The sequence below is a fragment of the Microcebus murinus genome, chromosome 14 (genome assembly GCF_040939455.1).
Source record: "Microcebus murinus isolate Inina chromosome 14, M.murinus_Inina_mat1.0, whole genome shotgun sequence".
Lineage (NCBI taxonomy): Eukaryota > Metazoa > Chordata > Mammalia > Primates > Cheirogaleidae > Microcebus > Microcebus murinus.
In genome coordinates, this window is record NC_134117.1 from 15,356,708 (window position 1) to 15,363,920 (window position 7,213).

The window sequence follows — 7,213 nt, forward strand, 5'->3', positions numbered from 1 at the left end:
GAAAATAATGAATTTTCCATCCACAAGAAAGGCTCTACCATAAATCAAGCGAATATTACAATGGGTTGGCAAATAAGAATTCATAGCTGGCTCAGATGAGAGGTGGTTTGCAGGGAAACTTCTTTTTATTCTTTATTGTAGGCTAGTGTGAGAAATTCCAAAGTTATTGTTCTGAGGCCGGTTTGTCACAGAAGAAACTGTTTTGAAATTTTCCCCTCTAATCATTGTACTGACACTTTGGATCCAAATGATATTCTCTCCTAAATGTGTCTCCTTCCTGTGTCTCTCCAGTTGTGGTCCATGTAATTTTTTATACTTCCTTTTTATATTCACATAATTACAGTGCGAACCTTCCCCCTCATTCCAGAAAAATCTCCTGACCTCCCTTATTTGGATGGTGTCCAAAGGGCTGACCTCATGGGTGCTCCTGGGCCAGTTCCCCTGGATCTTCCCTCCAGCCCTCTCCTCTGGTCACCAGGCTGCTGGTAACTCCCCATCCCCAGCCTGCTGGGCATAGCACCCATGAGGGCTGCCACCAGCCATTGCTTCTCCAATTCACCACAGGACAGCTCAGGCCAGGCTGTGATTGATACAGGACTCCACCAAGGCTATCCCAAGATTAACAGAAATGCTACTCCCAACACCCACAAGTCCAAACCCAAACTCTGGCCCCTGCCGAGGCTCCAGCAGGCTTCTCCTCAGGTCCAGGTAGAATCCCTTTCTTCCCTACAAGGAGGAATTCATGTTGTACTTGTTACCAATTGATTGCCTTCCAACTTAAAATTCACCCTTTTTGTCTATTCTGTGAAAATTGAACTGAGATTTTTAAGTGACTCTTTAATTGGGCTCCTTTGTCAGTGGCCTGATGTGAAGGTTTGTCAGACATTACAGGATTGAAAGAGTTTTGCTTCCTGGTTCTGGTGTGTCTGGGGGGCTTCTGCAGAGTCACGCTCCTGCAGAGGAGGTGGCTTCTCAGCACCAGCCTCTGTCACCTGCCTAGTGACAGAGCACCCAGCAGTTAGCCACTTCCCCTGAAACTTCCTTCAGGTGGTTTCAGAGCAGAGTGCCTCCACAGAGACACTTTCCCGTCAACAGCTCTCTCTGGCACTTAAATGATTGATTTCCAGAAAGTTCTAGAGGACAAATTTCTAGCAAGTTCCACTGGTGTGGCACCATAGTGACTTCTCTGTCACCTAGTGAGCCAAGGTTATACTCTTTCCAACAAGGTCTGGATCTTAGCCTGGGGGATAGGGCGAGGTAAGGGGATCTTCCTTGGGGTCCCCTATCTCAGCTCTCAGGGTAGTGGCTAGCTATGTTATATTATGTTATTTTCGGCTGAATTGTGTTTCTCCCAAATTCACATGTTGAGGTGCTAACCCCCAGGACCTCAGAATATGACTGTATTAGGAGATATGGTTTTTAAAGAGGTGAAACAAGGCGGGGCTCGGTGGCTCACGCCTCTAATCCTAGCACTCTGGGAGGCTGAGGTGGGCGGATTGCTCCAGGTCAGGAGTTCAAAACCAGCCTGAGCAAGAGCGAGACCCCATCTCTACTATAAATAGAAAGAAATTAATTGGCCAACTAACATATATAGAAAAAATTAGCCAGGCATGGTGGCACATGCCTATAGTCACAGCTACTCGGGAGGCTGAAGCAGCAGGATTGCTTGAGCCCAGGAGTTTGAGGTTGCTGTGAGCTAGGCTGATGCCATGGCACTCACTCTAGCCTGGGCAACAAAGCGAGACTCTTGTCAAAAATAAATAAATAAATAAAGAGGTGAAATGAGGTTGTTAACGTGAGCCGTAATCCAGTATGACTGGTTTCTTTGTAAGAAAAGGAGATTAGGACACAGATACACACAGAGAGGAGACCGGTGGTCTTTGGTACATCTGAAGAACAAAGTGAAGGTTAGAGGTTTTATAAAAAGGAAAAATGTTATGTATTGCTGTTCAAGAAAGTTTATTGTCACTAGTAAGGGTTTGGGAAGCTGGCAAATTTTGATGGGTGAGTGACAGCAGTGGCTAAAAGTATCCTTAGAGGCACAGCAGGTTTTTCAGCAGCTATTAGATAAAACTGGTTTCAGGCCTCCACAGACAGTTTCAGCAGCCAGGCTTGAAGAGAATTATGTTCTTGGAGCAATGTTATGTGCCCTGAGTGCCTTTTTCTCCTGGCCAATCACCTTTGTTTTAGTTGAGTATGACAAGAATGACCCAATTTGTATGATCAACTTTTCAGATATTTGAAATATCTGAGGCAGCCCAATGCAACGGCTGCCTCATTTCTGATTCTGTGGCCTTCAGCAGTGGGAATATGCATTTCTTGACTCAGAGGGAAACCTCCACCCCAACCACTAACCCCAGCAGTTGGGTATTATTATTCACACGTGAATAATATTCCAATGCAGACAGTCAAAGCCCAGCCAGCAGAAGCTGAATCAATTCTTAATCCTTTCCTCTGCCTGCCTCCTCCCTCCCTCTCCTGGAGAAGAGAGAATATTAGATCTGGTTGTTCCTGATGTCCTGTGAGGGACCTTTCAGACCAGGATTGACAAACTATAGCCTATGGGCTACCTATGGACTATTTTTGTACAACAAACAAGCTAAGAATGCTTTTTACATTTTTAGTGGGTTGTACAAAGAAGAAGAAGAAGAAAAAGAAGTTGCAATAGAAATTAATCATATGTGACCTGTAAAACCTGAAATATTTACAATCTGCATTTTTGGAGAAAAGTTTGTGGACTCCTATTTTACACCAAAAGACAAAATCCCACCTCCAAAGCAAACAGTAACTTTCAACTCAAGAGTGGTCTCAAACCAGATTTAGGTTTTAGGGGAGGCAAAATATTTCTCTCATGTTCCCGCACACAGTGCAGTTTCTATAAACCAACAGATCATTTGCTCAGTATCTCAGGGTGAAGCCTGGGCATTAGGTAACCTCACCAATGATCAGGTTTCCCCATGGTGATAAGAGCTACTTGCCTAACTACGGTCACCACCATCTAGTGCTCAGGTCTTACAACCGCACAGAGGAACTTACTTCTCTCTGAAGTCACTGACCCCCATCAGCCGAGGCCTGTGGAACTTTGCCCCTATCTAACTCCATCTGAACACCCACGGTAACTTTCCCCCTGGGCACCTGTAAGGCCCAGGGATGGGGAGGCAGAGGGGAAGGTCTGACCTCGCAAAGTGTGAGAGTTCAAGACAAGGCCCTGCTTCCTGAATTCTCCACCCCAAGTGTGTGGACACAGCGTAGTACGGTGCGGAGGTATGGAAGGATGGAAGAAAGTCGATGCCATCAGCCAAGAAGAGCAGGACAGTGGGAGTTCATGGTGCATCTCACATAAATACCCTGCCTGCAGCCATTTCCCCCAAGTGACCAACTCTTGGGGTACCCTGTGCCACATCCCTTCTGCTCACCAGTGTTAGCTCCATACATGTCACCACTCCTTAACTCTGGCAGCATTGTCCCTCGGCTGGGCCTCTGAGCTTTCCCCAAAGCTGCTGAGGTCCCTTCAACTCATGCAGACAAGTGTCCCCTAAAGGTTTAGGGGAGTTAATGCCACTGACAGTAACCCTCGACCAATGGGGGATAAGAGTTGAGTGCATAAGTGACCATCCTTCTATGGAACAATTCTGAGGCACATTGTACAGTTTCTCAGAGGGTCCCCAGCAAAATTGAGCCCCAGATGCCCACAGTGGTAACTAGCTCAGAATATACCCTTTATTGACTGTTCTCCCTTCCCTGACTCATTCTCCCTAAACCTTCACCTCTGCCTCATGGGACCACCTCCCAAATAACCTACCTGCACCCAAGCCCTTGCTTTCGGGAGAACCTAGATTAAAGCATGCACAACCCCCCCAGCACAGGACGAACAACTCCAGTCTAACCTGAGCAACGCTGAGAGTGAAGGGTCAGTAGCTGTCCTCTCCCTTCACATTTGTCATCTCTCTGTAATTTCAAAACCAGTTCACAGGCACAGGCCCGGAGGGCTGGGAAATGATGCAGAGCTGGGCAGAATTGCCGCATATCCTGGAAGGCTCAATCAAGGCACAAAATGACCTTGACCACTGAGGTAGGGAGGCCACCATCAACTGGATGAAACTTAAAAGAGATAAATAAGGAGTGCTACATTTAACTTCAAAAAAGGAAACCAATTGTACACATGCTGAACAACGTAAAAGTCATTAACATGAAACAAAAGGCTGTGGGGTTTTTCATTCATCAGAAGCTCCCTGTGAGTCAAGGTTTTAAGAAAAAGCCGCAGCAACATGGGGTGGTGCTGACAGAAGCATCCAGATGAAGGATGCATGAGGCCCTGCAGGGTCTGGCTCCAGCTGACCACCTCCACGCCCAGGTCCTGGGTGCTCTGCTGATTGGATAGTGTATCAGATACCTCGGCCTCACCTGTCATAGGCCTTTGCCTATGTGTGCCAGCCCAGCTTTGGTAGTGGCAACTAGCTCAGTGTGTGGATTCTGGCCATCTTCTCATGGGCACAACCAACAGTGTCTTCGGCCTTCTGGTGCCCTTGGTGTCTTCCTGTTGATATTGAGGCAAGAAATGCTGCAGGTCTCCCTGGGCGCATACATAGCATAGAGGCATGGGGGAGTTAATACCTTTCACCTGTGGGAGACAGGGGCCAACAGATAAATTCTCCCCACTTCTCAGATATCCTGAGTAGCAGTTGTTTATATGTCCTCTTGGAAGATGGAGATCAAGCGGTCCAATGCACGTTATACCAGGTGGCGGCCACGGTGAGAAACAATCTTATACTGACTGCCCTCCCCTCCCTCGTTTCCTGCCTTCTAACTCCTCCTGGAATTACACTTCAAAATAAATTTCTCGCACATGAGCCTTTGTCTCAGGTTCTGTTTTCTGGAAAACCCAGGCTAGGACTGACGTTGTCTGATCCAATTCCGAAGGCCAGAGAAACCTGGTGTGCTTACCAGCCTAGGCCTGGACCGCCTAGTGTGATCATTGCGAAGAGGGAGGGGCCTAGGACAAGGAGGGGGAGGGGCCACACAGCATGAGAGTGGTGGTGTGGACCCACCCAGGGTCTACCAAGTAGGGGAAGGCTGTGTCTGCCTTGCCCTGACAATGGGCATTTACTTCCTGTTGCTTAAACTGTCCCATTTCCAGTTCTGTGGGTTGTTCCTCCTCATAATTTCTGATATCTAATCAAGCAGAAGTGATGGTACAAGTCCAATGTAGCATCTTCCATTTTGGTAATCCTTGTTTTCATAAATGTGACCAAGAATTTTGTAGCAGCTACAGGTTGTAATCACAACCTCTGGCAGGGAAGAAATGTCACACAGCTTTTCCTTGAAATGAAACTTACTCTGATTCCTCAGCCATCTGGAGGGGAAAAGTTCATTCTTGGTGATTATTGGGGCTTCCCTCCACTCCCCAGGAAAGGCTCGAGAAGTCTTGTACAGAGCAAAACATCTGGGGACCCTTTGGGTCTTTGTCCTGTGCCAGTTGCTGTTCCCATTTGCTCAGGCTGGTGGCAGCCCTGCTGCCCTGATCACATTTCAGCGTGGGAGTCTTTGCTGAGCTGGGAGTGCCTGCTCTGAGTCCCTCCAGGTGCTGAGAGAGCTGCTCCGTGCCCCAAGTGGGAAAACCTCAGACTCCACCCTCCCCTTAGTCTCATGTGAGCATGAACGCCACTTTTCATTTACGTGAGAGCTTCCTCCTCCCCCTCGCTATTTTAACTCAACACAAAAATAGTACTGGCCTTTCTCCACCCTACCTGAAGACACTAGCCTAATCTCAGAACACTTAGGTCAGAGGTCACAAACTGGTGGCCTGCCAGCCAAATACTGCCCATAGCCCTGTTTTTTTGTTTTTATATATACAAAATTGGAAATTTCATGTGTAAATGCAGATTTCTGGCTTCTTTGGAAAAAACAGAATATTCGGCAGTACTGGACACTGATTCTTTCATAATAACGGTTGGCAGGGACTGGGGAGCAGTTGGTTGCCTCAGATGGCATGTGTGTTCACACCTTGGTTCCTGCCATCACGCAGGGCAGGGGTCCTCAAACTTTTTAAATAGGGGCCCAGTTCACTGTCCCTCAGACCATTGGAGGGCCAGACTATAGTTTAAAAAAACTATGCATAAATTCCTATGCACATTGCACATATCTTATTTTGAAGTAAAAAAACAAACGGGCAAAAACACCCGTATGTGGCCCGTGGGCTGTAGTTTAAGGATGCCTGACATAGGGCTTCACACCTGGCCTCCGTAGGCATTTTGGTGTGAGTATTGAATGTATTTCATTAATTCAGTAAATTCTTATTGAGCACTTTTAAGTGTCAGGCCTTGTTCGAGCCACTAGGAAAATGGAAGTGACAACAAGGGCCAGGGATCCTGTTTTGATAGAACTTATATTTTGATGGGGGGGACGTGATTTTAAAAAACAGATACATTCTATTTACTGTATCAGGTGGTAATAACTGCCATGAAGGCCACCAAACAGGCTAAGGGTAATAGAAGGCAACGAGCTAGGGGTGGGGACGAGTCAGGTGCCATTTTGCATAAAGTACTTCTATAAGGTGACAAGATGACATTTCACCAGCAACCAAAGGCAGTGAGAGGCTTCACCGAACCAGAAACAGAGATTTTTGGATTTCTGTCTTCAAGCCACCCCATTAAAGCCTGTGAGGCAAAGGAACAATCAAGAAGATGTCTTAGAACATTCCAACATAAAATACAGAGGCTAACACACCAAGTTCTCATTTGTGTTTATTTTTGCGTTCCAGTAGAAGCTAAACACAAATGAATATTAAGTTTTTAGTTTTACTGTTGTGAACATTTTTAGCAGATAGTGCTAAAATTTCAAATATAGTATTTATGCTTCCAGGGGAGTGAATCAATCCCATTTTATTTCCTATATTTTTGGGAGCTGGCCTTTCTGCTTGAGTCATAGGACGCGTAGAGCAAGCTTTTCTAATTTGATCGTCGGATGACGGGGTAGCGTCTTCATTTAAGTTCTTTTCTTGGGTTCTGATCACAGCTAGTGTTAAACCACTCCATGCTGCCTGATCATACACCAGGATTTGGTTATCCACATAAACATGATGCTGTTGTGAGTTCACTTTTCTATTTAGAGAAGCATGTCAGCTAGAAATACCTCCACCTTATTTCCCAGACGCATGCGTGCTGAGTGAGTAGCCAAAATAGCCCCTTGAGTAAGTGGCAGCTTTAAAAACCAT